The following is a 20,558-nucleotide window of genomic DNA, read 5'->3' on the forward strand; positions in this document are numbered from 1 at the left end:
TTGCAAGGCCCAAAATGACTCTGGAGCCATTTGATTTTTTTGTACCTTCGAAAGAAATCCAATGACTGGGCACAACCCAAAAGTTCATTTCTTTTTTAGGTATCGTGGGTTCGAATCCCAACACCAATAAACAAATATAAACTGTGCACAACTATTGTGCAGATAAAGGGCATTTTTTTTAACCGAAATAGCTTTTGTTTTGACATCACCCATGAATATATTTCTTGCAGACGTCTTAATCGCCCTTAGTGAGTACCCTCTTCCGACAATCCGTGCTCGAGGTATAAGGGAATATACCCGATCACGATAAGACGTCGAGGAGGAGGGCTATGGTTGGTAGAAATTAATTCCTTTCGTCGAGCACTTTCATTAGAGTACCATGAAGGATAAAACTAGTTCCACCCCCCCCCTCTCTCTCCCCCTCCACCCATTACTTTGATAAGAGGACAGAGAGAAGGGCAGTAGTTGGTAAAAAACCATTCCTTTCGTTGAGACCTTTAATTGGAATACAATAATAATGAGAGATTAATTAATTTTTAACCCCCCCCCCCCCCCCCTCAGGCCCCCTTCGCTCACTGATCTCGAAAAAGAGTCGCACGGGAAAGTTATAGTTTGTACAAACCAATTTATTTCGATGAAACCTTCCATTAGAATACCATGAAGGGTAGAACATATGTCCCCCCCTCCACCATTTTCTAAAGTTTAACTTGGCACCACTAAAGGCTGCGTATGCAAAATCTGAGACCGATTGGTTGTCGTATGTAAAAGTTATGCACGTTTTACTATCAAAAACAGCATCGCAGGAAATAATTTGTGGGGGGGGGGGGGGCCTTTTACACAGCAAAATTTAATGGCCGTCTGCCGTCTGGAAGGTATAGGTTACCTACTGCAAAAAATTTCAGGACTCTAGGACCATTCCCCTAGAAGTAGTTCAAAACGGTAGAGGTGGGTCCGGACGGACGGACGGACAAAGCGCAAACAATAGCACATTTTTTTCTTTCTTAAAAAATGCGCTAAAAACTTAGCAATCACCGATGACGTCAAAGTGTCGGGTTCCAATATCCCAGATGGCGATTCCAGCATCCAAGATGGCGGTTCCAGCATCCAAGATGGCGGTTCCAGCATCCAAGATGGTGGGTCCAGTATCCAAGATTTTGTGTCCAGCATCCTAGATGGGTCCAAGATGACGGACCTCCGAAATACCCCCGGGCCAACCTCCGAAATACCCCCGGGCCAACCTCCGAAATACCCCCGTGCCAACCTCCGAAATACCTTGGGCCCACTACCAAAGCCCCCCTCGGGCCAATTGCCAAAATTTAGCCCGGACCAACTGCCGAAATATTTTACCACGGTCCCCAATACCTCTACTTATAAAGGTCCAATCTCAGAAAACAAATCATCATATTGATCTTTCTACAGGTAATTCAATCAGTGGGTAACGGAAAAACCGATGAGGTAGTCACAAGCACAAAAAGTCACAAAAAAATAAGTGAAATCCCCCAGAAATTTGATAAATTTTCCAATAAATATAAAAACTGTTAGAGCCCTTGAAAAGCGCCTTCTGTGAAAATTTCAAAAAAATGTACCTGCCACTCTACGCAAATTTTCTGTGCCGGGTTTTCAATTCGCTTTTGTAAGAGCATCTTCAGTGAACATTTCATAAGATATGGTCAACAAATAAGTTATTTTTATTTTTTCAAACGTGCTTTCAATTTGCTTCTATAGGAAATTTTTAGAAAAATCAGCACATAAAGTTGAGTCTACGCATGCGCCATCTATTTTTCTAACACGTCTACATGATAAAAGCAAGTTTCATGTCTGTGAGTTTTAGGTAATCAAGGATCAAAATGAAAATGCGTGTAGGATTTATAAGTAAAAGGTTTACTAATAGGGATTAGGGTTATTGACGCCTCGTAGCTACGAGATCGCGCGTTTGTTGAATGGATATTGGCGCAAGTGAGGACAGATCCAAATTAAAGCAAGATAAAACAAGTCTGAAAAAATTGGTCACAATTCGGAGGTTTCTTTAGGAAATAGATACAGAATAATTTACAGCATGCTCAACAACTTTACGATCTCTCATTTACAGTTTGAATGCTAATAGTATTTACAAAAATCATACAGTTTTATAACGAACTTTTGCTGGACAAAATTCTTTCGTTGATGTGGAAACTTGGAGTTCTTAGAACTACGGGGTTGGTTGAATCCTGTTGAACTCTGAGGAAGTTAACAGGTGATTTCTTTGATGCATTCTTAAAAACCCGACGGGCTGAATAACTCCACTAATAGATCTTTGATGATGGTCGATTGAATTGCAGATTTCGGTTGTTGATCTTTCCGGTCAGTACAAAATTTGGGTTGTCAAAAGAAACGAGCACTAGCTTTTAAAGGTTTGTTCCTGAAATTTGTTTAAATGCTTAGGAAATCCTTTTAATAAACCTTTCACATTGATTAACTTCAATTTTAGGGGCACAAAAATGAATGTAAATATTATCTGACTTTGCCAACAGTTTTCTATATCGCAATTTCACTTTTACACGGGAGATTGCAGAATCTTTTTTTCTAATTTGTGGCAATGCGAAGAGCGCGGCAAAATGTTTGTGGAATTTGCTGAATAGCACTTTGATTATAAATAAGGACAAGATCGAATTGAATTACGCTTACGAGCTCTTAACCTTCTACGCGTAAAATTATGGTACATGCATGAACATGAAAACAATTCCTTTCTTATACACCATATCGAACAAGAGAGAGAGAAAAAAGAAAGATCTAGTAGCGACACAGCCGCAGGGACGGACGAAGTGGTCAACCGCGCATTTTTTATTTTTGTAGAAATGCGGTAAAAAGTAAAGATCAAAAACCACAAGGAATGTTGCACTATACGTTTACCTTGATGACACTTTCCGGTACATAGTGTTTTTAGAAAAGGGTATAGGTAAAGTGTTTGCAATAGTCCATTTTTTTTGTGCTCAAAGACTTTGGGGCAAGTTACCCCCAAACAGAGTCAAGTAGAAGCTGAAAATAACAATTTAAAGGCTATAAACATCTAGCATAAATTCACTGGGCTCGTTCAATCAAATTAGAGCGGCAGCCATTTTTTTTAGCACAAATGACCTGGTCTACGTCAATTATCCTTACGATTGAAGAAAATTCATTTCCTCGAGCTTTCATGAACGGATGTTTCGGGGTAAGTTTCAGTGGATGAGTTTTTCCAAAAGTATAATGAGGACAAAAATGAACGAAGTACTAGTGCATGCAGTTGATAAACCAAGAAAGAAGGTTTTTCAAGAGGGAAACAGAAAAAAATAAGACGGAGAATGTAAAGAAAAAGAAATGCATGAAAGTCAGAGTACTTATCCGCCCAACCCTTTTTGGGCGTTCAACGCATCTTTTCCAAAGAGATTCCTTAACGATTTGTGGGGAGCGTTCTAAAGAGAGCAGGTTTTGAAATCACGTTTCTTGTAAGGTGCCTTTGATACAATTTTTAAGAACGTTATTGTAGTTTTACAACAATTTTTGTTACGGCCACAAGAGTGCCAGTGTTTCTAGTTTTCCAGAAATCCCTTGATTTCTATGAAGCAGATAGAAATCGCTAATCTTCAAAAGAAAATCATAGAAGTTCCGCAATACATGTACACTTTTTTGTGTAATTGATTTTGAAAATCAATTGTTCTAAAATCGTTTCGAATAAAAGTTTTGATAAAAACTGTTCTCTAGATAGCGTTGTAAGATTGTGAAAATTCAAGATTTGCACGGTTTCAAAAAAGATGTGGTTTTCAAACAGATTTCTAAGAATATGAAGACCGTGGTGATAGTGAGTAGAACAAAGCGCAATTATGTGACTAATGACAGTTTATCTTCTTTACACATTCTTAGTTCAACGACGCAATTGATAACAACAAATCAATTACATTTTATTAGGCTGACCACTATTATCAAACAAAACTCCGAACTTCATGTGATTAACCGAAAAATAAATTTGATTTGCCTTTTAATGATCTACTGTACAGTCTTATTATTGTACCACGGATCATAAAAAATCGACTTGTCTTAGATCGATTAATATTTCTGAAAGATTATAGCCTGAAGACCTGCCACATTGATTATATTAAAAGGAGCAGTGGAAGAACTACCAAAAAATATAGCCAAGGCCTATAGTCCTGCCTCTAAAATTCATAGAATATATGTTTGTCTTACATCGATCGAAAAGGAAAAAATTTCACTGAGATCATCTTGTTTCTCACAAGAAACCCGAGCTTCAGCAGCGTGGAAAGAAGGGATGATATTAGAAACCCAAAGCACAATTCAAACCCGTGAATATACAAGAGATTCCAGATAGATTGGGGAACATCCAAACGGATTCTTGAGACTTCTCTGGGCTTCAAAACAAATCAAAGGGCGATTATATTTTTGGCCCCTTCAGAAAGCGACAGACAAAAATATTAAGCACCAGGCTCAGAAAACAAATTACCCTATAGGTCTGGACCAATACGCACAAAATGAACCGAAAGGAGTCTAGAAGTCACAGGATCAAAAAACCTAGACATTAATAAATTTTGCAATAGAAATAGAAATTGTTAGCAAATTCTTATTAAAAGTAAGTGAATTTGAAAAAAGTAGAAATCTCCTTTTAATACCAGCCTTAAAAAATGAATATGTTACAATAAACTCATAAAGTTGAAGAATATACTAATTAATATACTACTATAGGTAGTAGTAGTAGTAGTAATAGTAAATGGGTAGAAAATTCCGACTATTTAAAAGCCTGGAGGCAACATTTATAAATGGACAAAACGTATTCGTGGGCTCGCAGAAAGAAATTCAAACTTCTGAACTGGTCAGGACGATGCATTTCATTTCTTCTGTAACGATTTCAAAATTTGGAACCCCCGGATATTGTAACCTTATTAGAAAGGCAGGTACATAAGTCGGTTACTAACAGACCTTTCGTGATCTTCAATACCATGACGCATTTTTGGAATGCCAGTTGCTCAACCTGCAGATCGGCTATAAGGAAATTGTTTAAATTCCGATCGCTTAATTGGAAAAAAATAGTGGTACGTCTAAAAATCGTTCAAGTTCCACACGATATAGGCTACATATCGAAGGGAAGAATCAGTTAATGTGCGGCTATTACCTATATAACGGTCCACTTTACATACCGATCGTGCTATCGGCCATTGGGAATCTGGGAGACCGTTCGAATTGAAAGCTGACTACAATGTCATGCAATTAGGTACCTACATACCTCGGATCGCGCAAGGAGGCTGACTAATATTATCGCGTTTGTGGTCGAAAACGAAACCTTTCCTGTCACACTGTCTACAAAATACCTTTCTAGACAAGTCTAGCCTAACAAAATTGAAGAACTGCAGAACCGGTCACAGACCTCAACTAGGCCAATGCAGCAGTGGCGGTGGCTAGGAATGCTGTTGACCCGCAGTTTGCAAGCAACACATTCAATTCTATAGCAGTTTTAGAATCCAAATTTTTCTCAAATAAAATCGGGCATTCGAAATCGAACACTATACGATAATTAGAAATTTATGTGGCATAATTTGCATAGAGGATATACTGACGAAAATTTTACGACGAAAGGTAGATAACGGTACAAACATTCAGAGGCTTATGCACTTTCGCTTTGACCGTAATCGAATGTGAATAGGAATAGGTTCTTTAAGTCAAAAAAGAAATTACAGTGAAACAAAAACCATATGTCGTGTGGGGCTACCATCGATACTTTAAGAATAAGAGGGTTGTGCTTATACCATACTTGCTATATTATTTAAATTCAGGATTTATTATAATTCGACACAACAATGTGATTCATTTTTCAATTTCACCACTGCATAAAAACTGAACTTGGCTCATTGATAACCAAAGCCAGTTCAACACTGATGCAATGCAATACCGAAGGATCCTCAGTATTACCATCAATTTTTTAACGACCCTGCAACGTCGATCCCATATCAAATTAATGTCTTGGACATTGTGATAATGCTCTTGATCTTATTTCCCAACTATCTCGGTGCAAAAATAACGATTTTGGCAAGCGAAAACATGTGGCCTCAGAAAAAGAAGGGTTTTTTTCATGAGGTCATCAATACTTTTGAGTATGGTTATACCAAAGATGTCCTTATACCATCAATGCGGTGAAAACCGTATTCGCAGATGGCAAGATCTATGAAAACGAATGGGGGATGTGAGGTATGTTTCGCTGCTGGCATAGGGCGAATGGTTTTGAAAAGGGCTCGTAGGTTAGCTACAAAGTCTTTGGGGCCGGATGATGGAACTTTCTGAAAAACAATAAATTCACCGGGGATGCGTAGAGAACTGCCAAAAAACATTTCTGCGGGTGTCCTCCTTGAAACATGTACGTAAACCACGCAGAACGGTTGCTAAAGTGTCCGAGGCCAAGGAATTTCAGAGGCAGACTTTAGGGCGGCTTTGATCCTGCCTTTTCTCCTTCATCGGCACACAACCAGATCCAACATCGTTTCTTCATCTCGCCAAAGTAAAAAAAAAACTAATCCCAACACCTCAAAACTATCGAAACTGTTTAAGTTTATTTTAATTCAGCGGGTTTTATTTTATTTATTTAAAAAATGTTAATTTTGGCGCCATTTAAATGCAAATTTTGAATTACACTTTGGTGAAACAGTGGAAATTTCCACCTTCTATTTCGAATTTTCTAACATTTGTAAGGAACAAACTTGGATACATTCGCTTAGATACCCATAGACGATGTTGCAAGGATCAAAACTGATTTTAACGTATTTAGGTATTTCGGGTCGGCGATAACACATTTTTTTTTGGAAATGTCTACGATTCCCGTTTTCCTAAAATCGTGTTTAAGGAATAAGATTTATTTTCTATTTCGGTCACCTATAGTTCGGCCGTGAAATCAAAAATATTTCAACAGCATGTCATGTGCGGGTGACGAAAGCAAACGAAGTTTAGTTTCCGCCATAAACTTTATTGACATTTCATGCACTACGGTAACTTGCATTATTAAAAAAAAAATACGCAATCAATTTTTTATTGAGGCATATAAATTAACATTAATTTATGGCCAACTAATTATAAACTATTTGTACTGCTGACCGTTGCAGGACTGTCTCACACAAAACGTGCTAAAAATGTAACTAAATTTTAAATTGAGACATAAAATTAGCGTTTTATTGGTGCTTAATTATTTTTGTTTTGATGGCATCGCCTTGTTAGCTATGAATATCTTTTAAACATGGCTCTGGTGTGAGCGATTTACATTTTTCTGGTTTTTGAAATAGGTCGGTTTCTTCGTTCATCATAGTTTTGCTTTAATCGATGGTACGTCGTTTTTATGGAATTTTGTTTCTCAATATCAAATAATCATTAGAAACCGGAAAAAGCGCAACCTTCAAGTTATTCCAGTGGTTCGGGTAGATTACGTTTTATTAACGTTTTCAGAAGATTAAGAAACTGCAATTCGTTTTTGAAAAAATTGTGGGTCTCAACTCTCACTATTGAAAATCGATTTATAAAAAATCGCGCAAAGTAAAATTTGATATTTTCGAGACAACGTAGTTCCATTGGACATTTACGTGGATTATTACGTTTTTATGATCGTGGTCGGTGGCTAAAATAGGGTAAATTAAGAAATTGCAATTCATGTTTAAAGAATATCAAAAATCATTTTCTTTTATTAATGCACAAAGCAAAAGTGGGTGGATTACGTTTTATGATCATTGTGGGCGACTAAGGTAGGGTAAATTAAGGAATTATCTTCCGTTGTGTCTCCCACATATTAAAAATCCATTTCCATTAGAAACCGCACAAATCAAAAGTTGATACTTTAAAGCTGTTCTATTAGGGCACTTAAGAAAAACCACCAACTTATTATTAAATGAATGAATTAAATTAAATGAAAAGTAAAAACTATGTGTATAAATTCAATGGCATTATATAAGGGTTCATGTTTGTGATTTACTTATAATCGCAATGATTGACAGAATTGGTTCCCAATACGTTCACTCGCCAAGATTAAAGATCCTATTTTATTGGCGTAATTTAAGGGTTGATGTGGTAGATTTACCATCAATCGCAATATTTGATATAATTAATCTCCAAACACCCCCAGTTTGGATGTATTCGTTCCCACTACATTCACTCGAAATTCGAAAGTGGCACTTGGCGAGTGCCGACAGAAGTGACTACTTCTTTCTCTCTCAAAATACTTCTCTCCCTTCTTTTTGCAGCGATTATTAAAAAAATGTGCCAAATTCACAACTAGCTCGACAAAAAATCGCGCTTTTGAAAGAGTGTCTTCAAAAAATGGACCTAAGTTTAGGGGAAAAAGTTTGCCACAAAAGTTTATTACTTTCCGATGAAGAATAAGATTCCTTAAAAAGTACATCGATTTCAAACACTTACACACCTTGACTGTTAAAGAAACATGTGACAATGTGCATACTTGCATAGCATCATTAAATTATTGAATTTTTTATATCGTTGCTAGTTTCCGCAATAATCTACTTTCTCAAGGTAAATGAGACACCGTGTATATATTCAAATATAACATTACGAAACTGGTAGTCGAAAAGTTTACCGCGGCTCTCAAAAGAAATGAACCTGCACCCCAATTCGTCCCGCTTATACAGCTGCAGTTAAACCCCAATAAATCATCCTCTAAAACTGATATCTTTTCTAGGCAAAAATACTTGCTTCAAAAGAATCATACATAACTCACTATTCCATATCTGTGTTATACTCGGACAAAAACGAAATTTGCCCTTTATTAAATTAATAATTCTAATTAGTTCGCGATGGTCGATAATTTGTTTATACGTTCTCTTGTAGATAATGCGGCTCGGGCTTCACGTTGTTGCGACTTTCCCCGATTTTTTTTACTTTTGTTTGTGTTTATTACTTTTCATTTATTGTCAAGCAACATTACCACTCGAAATGTTTGGTTGCTATTTAAAAAAAGGTTCGATGCAGTTGAGACCCTCCAAAATTTAACCCGGCCCGTTATTTTTCGCTTCGTATGTCTAATATACATATCCAAAATTTCAATAAAAGCCGTCGAGCCGATGGGCCATATGAATAAAACGGAGCATATGCTTATACATGTTAAATTAAATTATTCATGGGGAAGGTTTAGAGCGAGGTTTAGAGTTGTTTACTATCCAATTGGTTCACTCACTCAATTTTGAGTAGTGGATCACCAACGTCCAATAGATGCTTCTGACTATAGATGTAGAAGCTACCTAGGCGGCTACTACTTTCTTATTTCCTATGGACGCCATATTGGATTTTTACGGAATGAGGTAAAAACAAAAAAAAAATCATCTCATCATCGCCATCATAGCTATTATTGATTCAGCTACATTCTACAACATAAATTTTCAAAATATCAGAACTCAATTTGGAATCGCGTGTCCATATTATGAACTCAATCATAAATCAACAGGATTTCCAAATGTGGAAAATTAGGTAATATTAAAAAGATTGAGTGAAAGATGAGAAAATGTGACAAACATGCGTTGGCCATGTCGTTGTATCGTGGTAGTTGATAGATGCGGCTTGTCTTTAGAATCAGCATTTGGCACGCCACAGTGAAAGTGTGTTTGATAATGATAATCAAAACAGCTTCAATGAAGAAATGATCGGTGTTCGCCGAGAGGAATTGAGTTTTCTAGACTGCGACCAAGCGAATCCTTGATTTAATGACAACTAAAATAAGAAAAAATATTGCATATTTGACCATGAATCTAAAAACTTACGTTCCCCTACTACATACTCTCAAATTCAGCTGAAGCGTCGAATTGCTACCAAAAATAAAGTTGATGCACACACCTCCAATAGAAATCGAAATCAACATATGAGTCAAATTTAAAGGAATCCAATAGACTAAAATAGTACGATGATTTGCCAATCGGCGCGAGTGCAATAACATTGGCCACTTTCAATTTACCTGACAAAATTAATTGTTTAAACGCGCGGCAAACTTACCGTCAAGTCAAGTTTTGACCATCTGCCCACAGTAGGCGGTAACTCGATTTCTGCACGTTTCTTGACGTCCATAACTCGTAGAGGCCGGACATAGGTATAGCAAGTAGCAACCGAGGTGCTAATTTAGGAAGCCGAGGTGTCGCGTAAAATTAAGGATCCATAGGTAGGTAATCCTTTTGAAATGATCGAGTGAAATTTTTCTGGCTATACTCATCGAGGTTAATGTTAGTTTTAAAGTGACATTTTAAAGTGCAAAAATAGCATCAAGGATTCAAATTTAAAGTTACTTTGTGTTTGTAAACTACATTTCGTAGTCCCTGATTAGAAATTAAATGTAAACAGAGAATGACAAACCCGCTATTCTCGTAATTATATTTTATGTCCGTCATTGTTTTATTTATATGCACAACAAATTGTGATTGTTGCAAATATGTGTTTAATTTGGAACGATTTATCGATTTTGGTCGCCATTACTGTGTCGTGCAACTAAAGAAATTGTTCATTTCATGGACGTAAATTAAATCGCATCATTTAGCTATTTAGTTAGTAGCAGTTGTGCAGATGCTTCGCTGTAATGAGAAAATTTCCCACGATTTGCAAATGAAACCAATCGAGCTAATTCCTCATATCCCCTTTAGCTCGCATATCAAACCAAATTTGAGGAAGCCTTTAATCCAAACAAGTTGTAAATCGGCATATGCATGATGAAAGCGCATCAAATCAGCATTATATTAGCAAAGTTTAAAATTATCGATCTCACGAGTAATCTAATTCAAAACAGACTAGAGCCTGCACATCTACACTACAGCTTTTAGTGAAATTTTGAAATCTCTAGCTATTGCAAGTGGCTAAATCTCAGAACAGCCAGCCAGCCAACCAAAACGAATATAATAGCGTATTTTTTTTTCAAAAATGCGCTAAAAACGACCATGTTCCAATTATTTCTAAAAGTCGGAAAACTCCCGGGCTAAACCTAAAAACGCTCACATTTTCAAGGATATAAAGACAGATGCAACTTACTAGATTTCGACCTATCTAAATTCGCCCGTGAAAAGTTCTCTATCCATGCTTGTCCACTGCGATAATAGATACCGAAAAAATTCACACTTACTGAACTATTAGTGTCTATTCCGTAAGACAACAGTGTTACGAAAACTTGCTGAAAACTTACGTGTAACTATAAACGTAATTTAGGTGCCACTGCAGAAGGTCGTAAGTAAGAGGAACAGCTGCCGAGTGTCTAGCACCTTTCGGAATCCTGCGGATAGTTCGGATGTGTTTCCTACAGTTTTGGAGCTTTGCTATTCGTGTTTCTTTAGATTGAGACAGAATTAGTTTGGCTTCTTCTAAATGACGTTTTGGATTAGTCTTTGTGAGTTTTTCCAGGGCATGATAAGTTGAAAGCACAAGGGATACGGGCTATGTTGTTATACTATTGGCAGATGTAGGAAGTGGCTGTGAAGTTTTCTTCGTGGAACATACTCAGTGGCCAGTTGATGTTGCCACCACGGGAGATGACGAAGTCCTGTAACTTCTCTTTCAATAAATTTAATGTTTCCAATGCTGTATGGCAAGTGGCGCCGTCGTCCTGTTGGACCACGTTTGTGAGATCCGTACCATCTATCCTGGGCCACAAAAAATTGTTATTATCGTGTCGCCATTGACAGTGAGCGCAGCTTCAAAGAAATAAGGGCCGATAATACCGCCGGATGAAAATTCACACCAAACAGTGACTTTTTCGGGGTGTAGAGGCACCTGGTGAATCTCCCGCGGATTTTCGTCGCTCCAAATCCGGCAATTTTTCTTGTTAACCAAGCGTCATCACTGAAGATGATTTTTTACCAAAAGTAGGATCAGCCGCAAATTCTGTAAACGGCGTTGCCTGTGATTATTAGGTTCTAGCTCTTGACTTAACCGAAATTGTCAACTTTTTAAAGCACACAAAATGCATCCATAATTGCAAACTGTCCTATAGAATTCAAAACGCGCGCGCCAACTTCTATTATTACCATACCACTGAAATCAAAAATCGATAGCGGCCTAGGACTAGAAGGATAGTTTTATCGTGTACAGACAAACAGATAGATACACGAAGGCGCTGTGCACAAGACCAAGACTTTTCTTGACCATTTTAGCCCTATTATTCTCCATGACCTGCGAAAGGAAACTGAAAAAACTATCGATTTTGCGTAGATTTTTGAGTATATGCTCCTTCCGATTTCGTAAATTTTGACCTAAGTTCACATAATAAATTCACGTAGGATATATTTTTGTTTAAAATTACTTGATATTGTCATATTGACGTTGTTAATTTGTTAAGTCTTTCACTTTCACTCTATAGATAGATGTCGTAATTTAATCCGAGGCAGAACATATTGCAAAAACCCATTACGTTATACAAATGTGATCCGAACATCCGAAATTACACGTTCTCTCCTAGAATGGAAGTAATGCAACTCTTTTTCGAAGCTGCGCTCTAATGGATGCTATTCACGTACATTTATTATAAGTTGTAATGCATTTTGTAACGAAATTCTAATGAATTCATTGACGTGGTCAACAAATTCATTAACTCCACATTTATAATCATAATATACTTCATTAGCAAATCATATGCCTTACTAACTAGAACAGATTTAGAGATATTGCGGCATCTCTATTTTCCTACATGAGTAGGATGTTAAATATACGTTTCAGATACGTCAATTACTGATGAAATCGAAACTATATTTCATTTTTTCCATAATACATATTTTGTATACATGAAACTATCTATTGCAAGGTCACTAAGAAAGTGCGTAGGTACTTTTGCGCAATTCCCCCGATAGATCAATAAAATTAAACGATACAACGCTTTAGTTAGGATTAACTTTACCTTGACCACAAATCTTAAAATTGCTTGCAGTTTAGCACACGTTAGTGGCTTACGCACTTCGGAAGAATAGGGGTTATACCTCACTACCTAACAGCAGTAATAAATTTGGTTTAAAAAACGGATCTCAATTGGAGCATGGACAATGAAACCGTTCAGGACTAATTCCCATATGGAGGAAAGCTTTGAGTGAATTTCATACTCTTTTGCATTAATGGAGTAGGTATCTTAAAAAATGCACCTTTAACTGTAATAAAATGTTAAGGTTAATTTAATTTCTATGAACTGTCCAGGATTTCCAAGCTGCTGTACGAACCCACCCTGTAGACGTACCAAAGAGACTTCCACTACTTGAAATTGTTAGAAAAAGAAAATATAAAAAAATATTGGCGTACCACAAAGACATGATTGCAACTATTTACTGTATCAAAGTTATAACTCCTTAATAGATTATGACCCTGTAAGTGCCAATTTTCATTCAAATTATCTACATTTGTGCTTCCACACTCAAGTCAGGGAAACAAAAACACAAAACTCTCGCAGAACAGTAAAATCATTCAAAACTGCTACGTGTTTTATCCTCATTTGCAGTTATAGGTTTACAACTCTGGCAACAAACGATTCTAATGTAAATTAATTGCAAAATGGCAAAGGGTTTATGAAGGAGAGCAGAAAAAAGAAGCAGGAGTTGCAATTTTGTTCAAAAAGAAAGCAAAACACTGCAAAAATAATAGGTACCAGAAAATGAGCGAGTAATAGCGATTAAAAGTTGACAGGTAGATACCCTTTAATTCAAGTACCTACCAACATCAGACGCCGAAGAAAAAATGTGAAAAAATATAAGATTAAATTGAACATGCTTAGAAGGAAAATGATTAAGGATAGCTAAACCCTATACATTGATGGGAAATTTTAACAGTGTAGTGAGAAAATAGAGACAAGGAAAAGTAATAGATGACTTTGGATTGGGGAGGAGAAATGAAAGAGGCGAAAAGCTTATTGGATTTGATGAGACGCAAGACAAGCTGTTGACACAGACCACAATGTGGCTATGGCGGAAAATAGAACAAGTAAAGTGGACAGAAAGAGTGAAGAATGAGGGAATGAGGTTTTTTAAGATCAGTGCGAAGACGGAAAGGAGTATGGCTAGGCCATATTTTGAGGCGAGACTGTTTGATGAGGATAATCGCAAGAAAGATCAATGGAAATAGGGGGGAGGATAGCCATAAACTGGACTACTAACAAATATAATATAATGTTATGCTGGTTATTGCCGGTGATCAGCCTATTTACGCAATAATGAAAAAGTTCCAGTGGTCCCCGCGATAAGTAATGTTAGGAGAATGCCACAAAGAAAACATAGATTTACTTCGAAGATCCGGATGGACTGAGGTTGCCGTAGAAGGAGACTTGGTGTCCTGTGGAACAGCAAAAGGATTTCTGACATGTCACGAAAGCAACATATGCCCACCATGTGACTTACGTAAGCGCTTGAAATACTTCTAGAAGAAGCCCACCAGTAAATAAAGTCTTCGTACGTGAAAGTTCAAACGTTTTTGTTATCGTTTGTGAGGTTTCGTTGGTAAAGCATCTTTCGACTTAAATTAAATGCTTACAGGGTCTCGGAGCGTTGTTTTTTGCCTGTGATCACTTCTGCTCTAGATGAGTTCCTGTCTATGGTTGAGGACATGAAGAAATTGCCGCCATCAGTCCTTCAAGAATTTATGGAAGACGGATTTCCAGTTAACGTGTAACATGAATATTGTTTTGTCGAGACGGTTTCTGATTATTTCCTATTTATTATAATGAATGTAGTATTATCTGGGTAAGTTCTAAACCAATCTCCTTATTCTAAGACCCGTTAAAAAGGGTAGACAGCGCACTATACCTATTTCATTTATATCATTCAATATAAATGATTATTATATCTTTAAGGAATCCTCCACTAATTCCAAATAAGTACTTGAAATCGCCTTTCGGTATGGTTTCTTGTTGATATCTTGGTAACGGTGATTTATAACGTAAATAAGTGTTCTGATGCAGCACTATTCCCGTGAAAAGCCCCCTGTTCTAAAATTAGTTGAAGTTGAATTTTCATAAAAATTAGGTTAATTGTAAAATCGCAAGGGATTACATTTTTATGTGCAGTTAGAAAAGGTAACACGACGGATGAACTACAAGACAGTTATACTAATTACAACCCTGAAAATAATTATAAAGCATGACCGAACTTTAATAAAAAAAACAATAGCTTAATTTGTTATTTTTTAAAATATAATCAATTAAGGAAACAAAAAAATTGCTTTGCCACAATAGTTACAACCCTCGCTGTAAATAAACGGCGAGATTTCTTAAAAATCACGCAAATTCAAAAAGGCGTATTTACGTATCCAATTTGAGAATGCTTGAAAATATAATCAGAGAGAGCAAAAATGTTTGATGTATTTACAAAGGTTACAACCCTTGCAATAGATGATTGTAATGTAGCAGAAAAGTTATATTCATTCGAAAGAGGGATAGGTTGTTCTAGTAGTTAGAGAGTTACTTGTGGGACCTTTAAAACATACCGATCGGAGCCAATTTTCTTAAAAATTATAGATGGTTGCAATGTTTGTCTCTTAGCGATTACTACTATAGAATTAATATCAGTTATTTAGGTTTTGCGCGTTTACCCTATATCTTCCTGTTGGGCAATATGTTAAGCAATATTACAATTACATCTTTACATCATTAACTACCACATATTTCTTTCGTAATTGGCCACCCGATCATTGAAATTGGCACGTCTGGGAATTCTAGAAGGCACTGGGGTAATGGGTAATGAATGGATACCATTTTTTTTTTATAAAATGTTATACAGATTGCTGCAAAATCAAAAGCAGAAGTGTTTAAATATTATCTCGCAATGTTTACAAACAAATATTTCTCCTTGATACCTCCTTCATTCGTACAAAAAAACGAATATCGTTTGTAATCTGTATTAAATAAACATTATGATTATCGTCATATTTTTAGTTAACGGTTCATCTATTCATTATCGTGGTATAGATATTTTAAATTCTTGGTAGCAATAGGCGGACTGGTAGAGAGTAATTAATTTAAAAGATAATTAAGGACACCTAATAACATTTGCAAATTTATTCATATCCTTCGTGCAAAAATTATGTAAACGAAAATTTCATTCATTAATCATGCCGCGGTCACCTGATACGCTATAATCGAATATACCTTGCAATTGCTGCTGCACTCGTTAATTAAGGCCGAGATCTAACGACAGAGAGAAAGTATCGATATAAGAATGTAAACAGTAATAGATAGATTATTTTGATATACGCGATGTGTCCTCGATTTCAAGGTGTATGCATTTAATAACTCATTAAATAGTGTACGCGATATTTCACCATTTTCCATACTTACAATCGATACAAGATTAAGCTATTTGCTTATCTGTTTGTACCCTAAATACGTTACCCCGAAAGTTGAGTTGCCAATTGATTTTCTATTTTAAGAACTAAATTAACGTCGTAATAAGAGTCCATTCAGGAAAAAATACGCTACAAAAGTATCAGAGTAACGGCGACACCGAAATTCGAGAAAGATCATTACAACCATTCACGGTAGGTACGTCTGCAGGCAATTTGAATGAGTTGGTAGTAGAGATGCATTTTGGTGTAGGTACCTCAAGGGTGCGTAATTCGACGGGTGTTACGAAATACCAAAAAAAGAATTGCGCCGCCAAAACGTAACGAAAAACCGTAATCGAGCAGATTTAATTCAGGTGTCAACGTAATTTCTCATTGGCTATCAAATGATCGATCGTTCAGTAGTTGCAAAAACGGTTTTCTGTTGTTTAGTAACGCTTAGCTTTCCATTTTCGGCTATCGACAATCTGCGCGATGACTATAATTGAGTGCTGTACAAGGATTACGACTCATAAGCATAAAAATTTTCCCAAGTAGATTATCAAAAATCAGAACAGGGTGCAGGCAATGATTTCTTTTGTATTAGCGTGTGACCAACTAAATAAAACGTTGGTACCACTAGGCATCAGCTATTGGTTTTAGATTAAATTTCAAAATTACACTGTTATTAGTAGTATGTCAACTTCTAGCCAATTTTTTATAGACAAAAGCATCGTGAAACGATCCATCCTCCCACGTTTCCCATCCAATCTCATCACACTTCCCTAGTGTATATCGATCACTTTAACCTTCTCAACTTCGTATTCATTCATCGCCGACTCATTTCTATCAGTATCTATTTCACATTTAAACACACACACTTCCAGCCCACGTTTCAATATCCGTTTCAGCCCTTTGTATAAGTATACTAATTTCCTCTTCCATTCCACTCTTTGTACTTTCTGAATGATACACCTGCTGTATCCACATTAAGCGCGCCAAGTATTGAAACTCGAGCTTCTTCGTGGGGAACACTTATTACTAATAGTCCGGGCGAGAATTTTGAGATCTTAACTTCTAACGGCAAATCTTGAGACATTTTGGTGACAAGTGTTTTTAGGGTAATTGGGCCCTGCTGAATGCGATTTTGCCTGTCACCACCTCGAATTCCGGCTGCTAAGGTCTCAAATCAATATGGCGCCCAAAATGGCGACTAAAACTCAGTTTAAAATTTGTTGTTGTAGTAACCAAAGATATTATCATGATTTTTATCTAGTACATACGTTTCATTATTTATTACTATCGTATAAAAAAATATGTTATGACTTTTGATGATATTTTAATAGCAATTATCGAAATCTTTTTGAGTGCGTTAGGGAGGCATTAATAGTTATAAGATCCTTATAAAGTTTTTTTAGTTTTACAAATAGAACGCCAAATATTCTTTATACAGCGTTTGAAACGCAGCCATAATTTAGGACTTCCATCGCGGCGACGACGCAACGCGCGCAAAATTACCGATAGCGCGAATCTGCTGGCTACATGCTAGGTTCAATTATTATATACCAAGTTCGAAATATTGTTTATTATTGAATTATTATTGAAACTGTGGGTGTGCCTTGTCAAAAGCATGCCACAGTTTGGTACATTGTGGTTGCCAGAAAGAGTACAAGTGCCGGAGAACTGTAAATTCGAAAGGCAAACGCATGCTGTGCACCAGAAGTGCAATGTATTAGCGTTTGCACCAACAATGAAAGCGAAGAAACTCAGCTTGTGCAATCTTCGGATTCGAGTGACGAATCGGAATAAAGCCTAATGTTTTTGCTCATTTCTATTTTTTGAAGTTTTGTTTTCGATTTATTTTATTATAGGTACAGAGTTTGTATACGGCAATAAATAATATGAAATTAAACGAAAAATAATGATTTTAATACCACCTGTATATCGCATACAAAGAGTCAAACTAAGCGCCATCTTGTTCGCCAATTTTGAAAAACTGTAAGTAAAGTTTTTGTATTTCTTTGACTTAAGCAGGCACTTTGTAAACAAATTATAATTCTTTTGCTCACTTAAGGTTGAATAAATCAAGAATACTACAACACGCGGAATTTGGAGCTCTATTTCAGCCGCCATCTCAAATTTTTTTCATAAACTAGTACTAAGTGGCAAAACGTAGGTGCTACATAAAAATCATCATAATATTTTTGTTTTCAACTAAAAAAAAATGTTAAAGTGAGTTTTAGTCGCCATTTTGGCCGCCATCTTGATTTGAGGCCTTAGCAGCCAAAATTCGAGGTGGTGACAGGTAAAATCGGATTCAGCAGGGCCCAATTACCCTAAAAACACTTGTCACCAAACTGTCTCAAGATTTGCCGTTAGAACCTTTATAATGCGCTTTACCGAATTTCTCGCCCGCTACGCTTCAAACAAATTTTTGCCGTCAATCGGCTACCATTGGAGCCGCTTTTAATAAAAATTTCATCCACTCCATAAAGGTACAAAAAATGTTTCAAAACGTCACGTACCCGAGGGTGGGCCTAGGTAAATTGTGCTCCTGTCTGGGTGCCCGCCATGCGTATGAACATTACACATATATTACCGACACATAAACAGCAACAATGGTTTGTATATTACTCGTATAGTGCATACTACCCTATATACGATGTCCAGGGATCATACATCATAGACGCAGTTATCATCCTAGACTATAATGACACTCAGGCGTTGGAATTACGAGAAGGAAATCGCTGTGGTGTTTTCAGGGTACACTTCGTAAGAGTTTTGAAGCATTTGTGTATGTCAAAATATCTTCTGGTTTTTGCAGGCACTTGAAGAGGAAGCGTAAAGCGTGGTCCATCTTTAATTATATTAATAGGTACATCTTCCCCGAATGTTCTGCGTGGTTTCGGTCAGGATCCCTGCTTGTAGTCTTGATGCTCTGAATTTTTAAATTTAGTAGAAGATCGATATTTTATGGTGGTGCTTAATAATGAAAAAGTAAATGTCAACGCAACCCCTATTTGATACCATTTAATAAATGTGACAAGCTGGCTGGCTGGTCAAGTATGCGCGATTCCGCAGACGGATGCAAGGGTCTTAAGAGATCGTGTTAAGGCAGTTAAGTTGCGCTCTGGTCACGATCGTGAGGGATGCTAAGTAAAGCATCGGAAGTATTAGTGAGTTTAGCTAGAATACATATTTTCAATGTTATCCCTCTCCGTGTTACCGAGGAAGTAGGCCCGCACTTGTTATTTTGAAAGGGTTGATCTACTTGTTATTTATTTTGGTATTAGATATAAGAGATCATAAACTTAAATCGAACGGTTTTTGCACTATACATACTGTTTTTTTTTGGAAATCTTTGGAAAATATATTTAGAGTATAGTATAGGCCTTACCTGAATAACTCGAGGTAGAACTAGGATTCAGATATTCAATTTGGCAGTTCTGAAAATGCAAAAACTTTGTTTTAAATGTAAACCCCATCTCTTCTGTTTAACAAGAGATTCTGCATTTAAAAAATTATCAAAGTCCTCGTTTGAGATCGAAGGGACTTCAGCGCATTTTTGTGTGGCAGATCAGTATTCTATTAGCCACTTTCGACTCAACCATCAATAACAGATCTTGTCGAAGGCTACTACATTCACTAACCGCTTCCCACTTTCCCCGTGCACCCGCAATTCGCTTTTAAAGTTTTGACTTATAACAGTTTGTTTCGTTCCCTATGTTTCTTCCGTATGTATGGTTGGTTGCCTGTTAAAATAGAGTACAGATTCAGTATTTACATTTTAAAATCCAGTATTGTCCTTGTCCTTGTGATAACATTCCTTTACCCTTTATCTTCTTTTCCGGTCACTTTTGATTTAACAATCGTCTATCCTGCATTTGTTTCATCAATACTCTTGAAAATTTGCATCCCTTAATTATATAAGGATCTCCAAGTTTATTGGTGAGATATTTCAATTATACTATCCATTGGTAACGCAATTCGCGTTTGAATATTTGACTCCACCATCAGGAAGATCGTGTCGGGGGCTACCACATTCCCTTTGGCGGTACCCACTTCCTACGTATCGTTCACCCGCCATTCGCGGTTGAAAATTTGACTACACCATCAGTAAGATCGTGTCGCGGGCTACCACATTCCCTTTGACGGTACCCACTTCCGACGTCCCGTTCACTCGCAATTCACTTCTATTGGCGACACGAGAAAGAGAGACAGCGATTCGAGATTTACGAAACGTTAAACCGCGTGAGTTCGCAACGGAAGGTACAAGGCGCCCGAAGTTGACT

The 20,558-nt window shown here is 36.9% G+C and overlaps 1 protein-coding gene across 1 annotated transcript in view; it reads right to left on the minus strand.

Moving 5' to 3' along the window:
• LOC116165466 (insulin-like receptor) overlaps window positions 1-20,558 on the minus strand; it is a 53,104-nt gene that overhangs the window by 10,217 nt on the left and 22,329 nt on the right. The window lies entirely within an intron of this gene.

The sequence above is a fragment of the Photinus pyralis genome, unplaced genomic scaffold (genome assembly GCF_008802855.1).
Source record: "Photinus pyralis isolate 1611_PpyrPB1 unplaced genomic scaffold, Ppyr1.3 Ppyr1.4_LG3a, whole genome shotgun sequence".
In the NCBI taxonomy this organism is placed as follows: Eukaryota; Metazoa; Arthropoda; class Insecta; order Coleoptera; family Lampyridae; genus Photinus; species Photinus pyralis.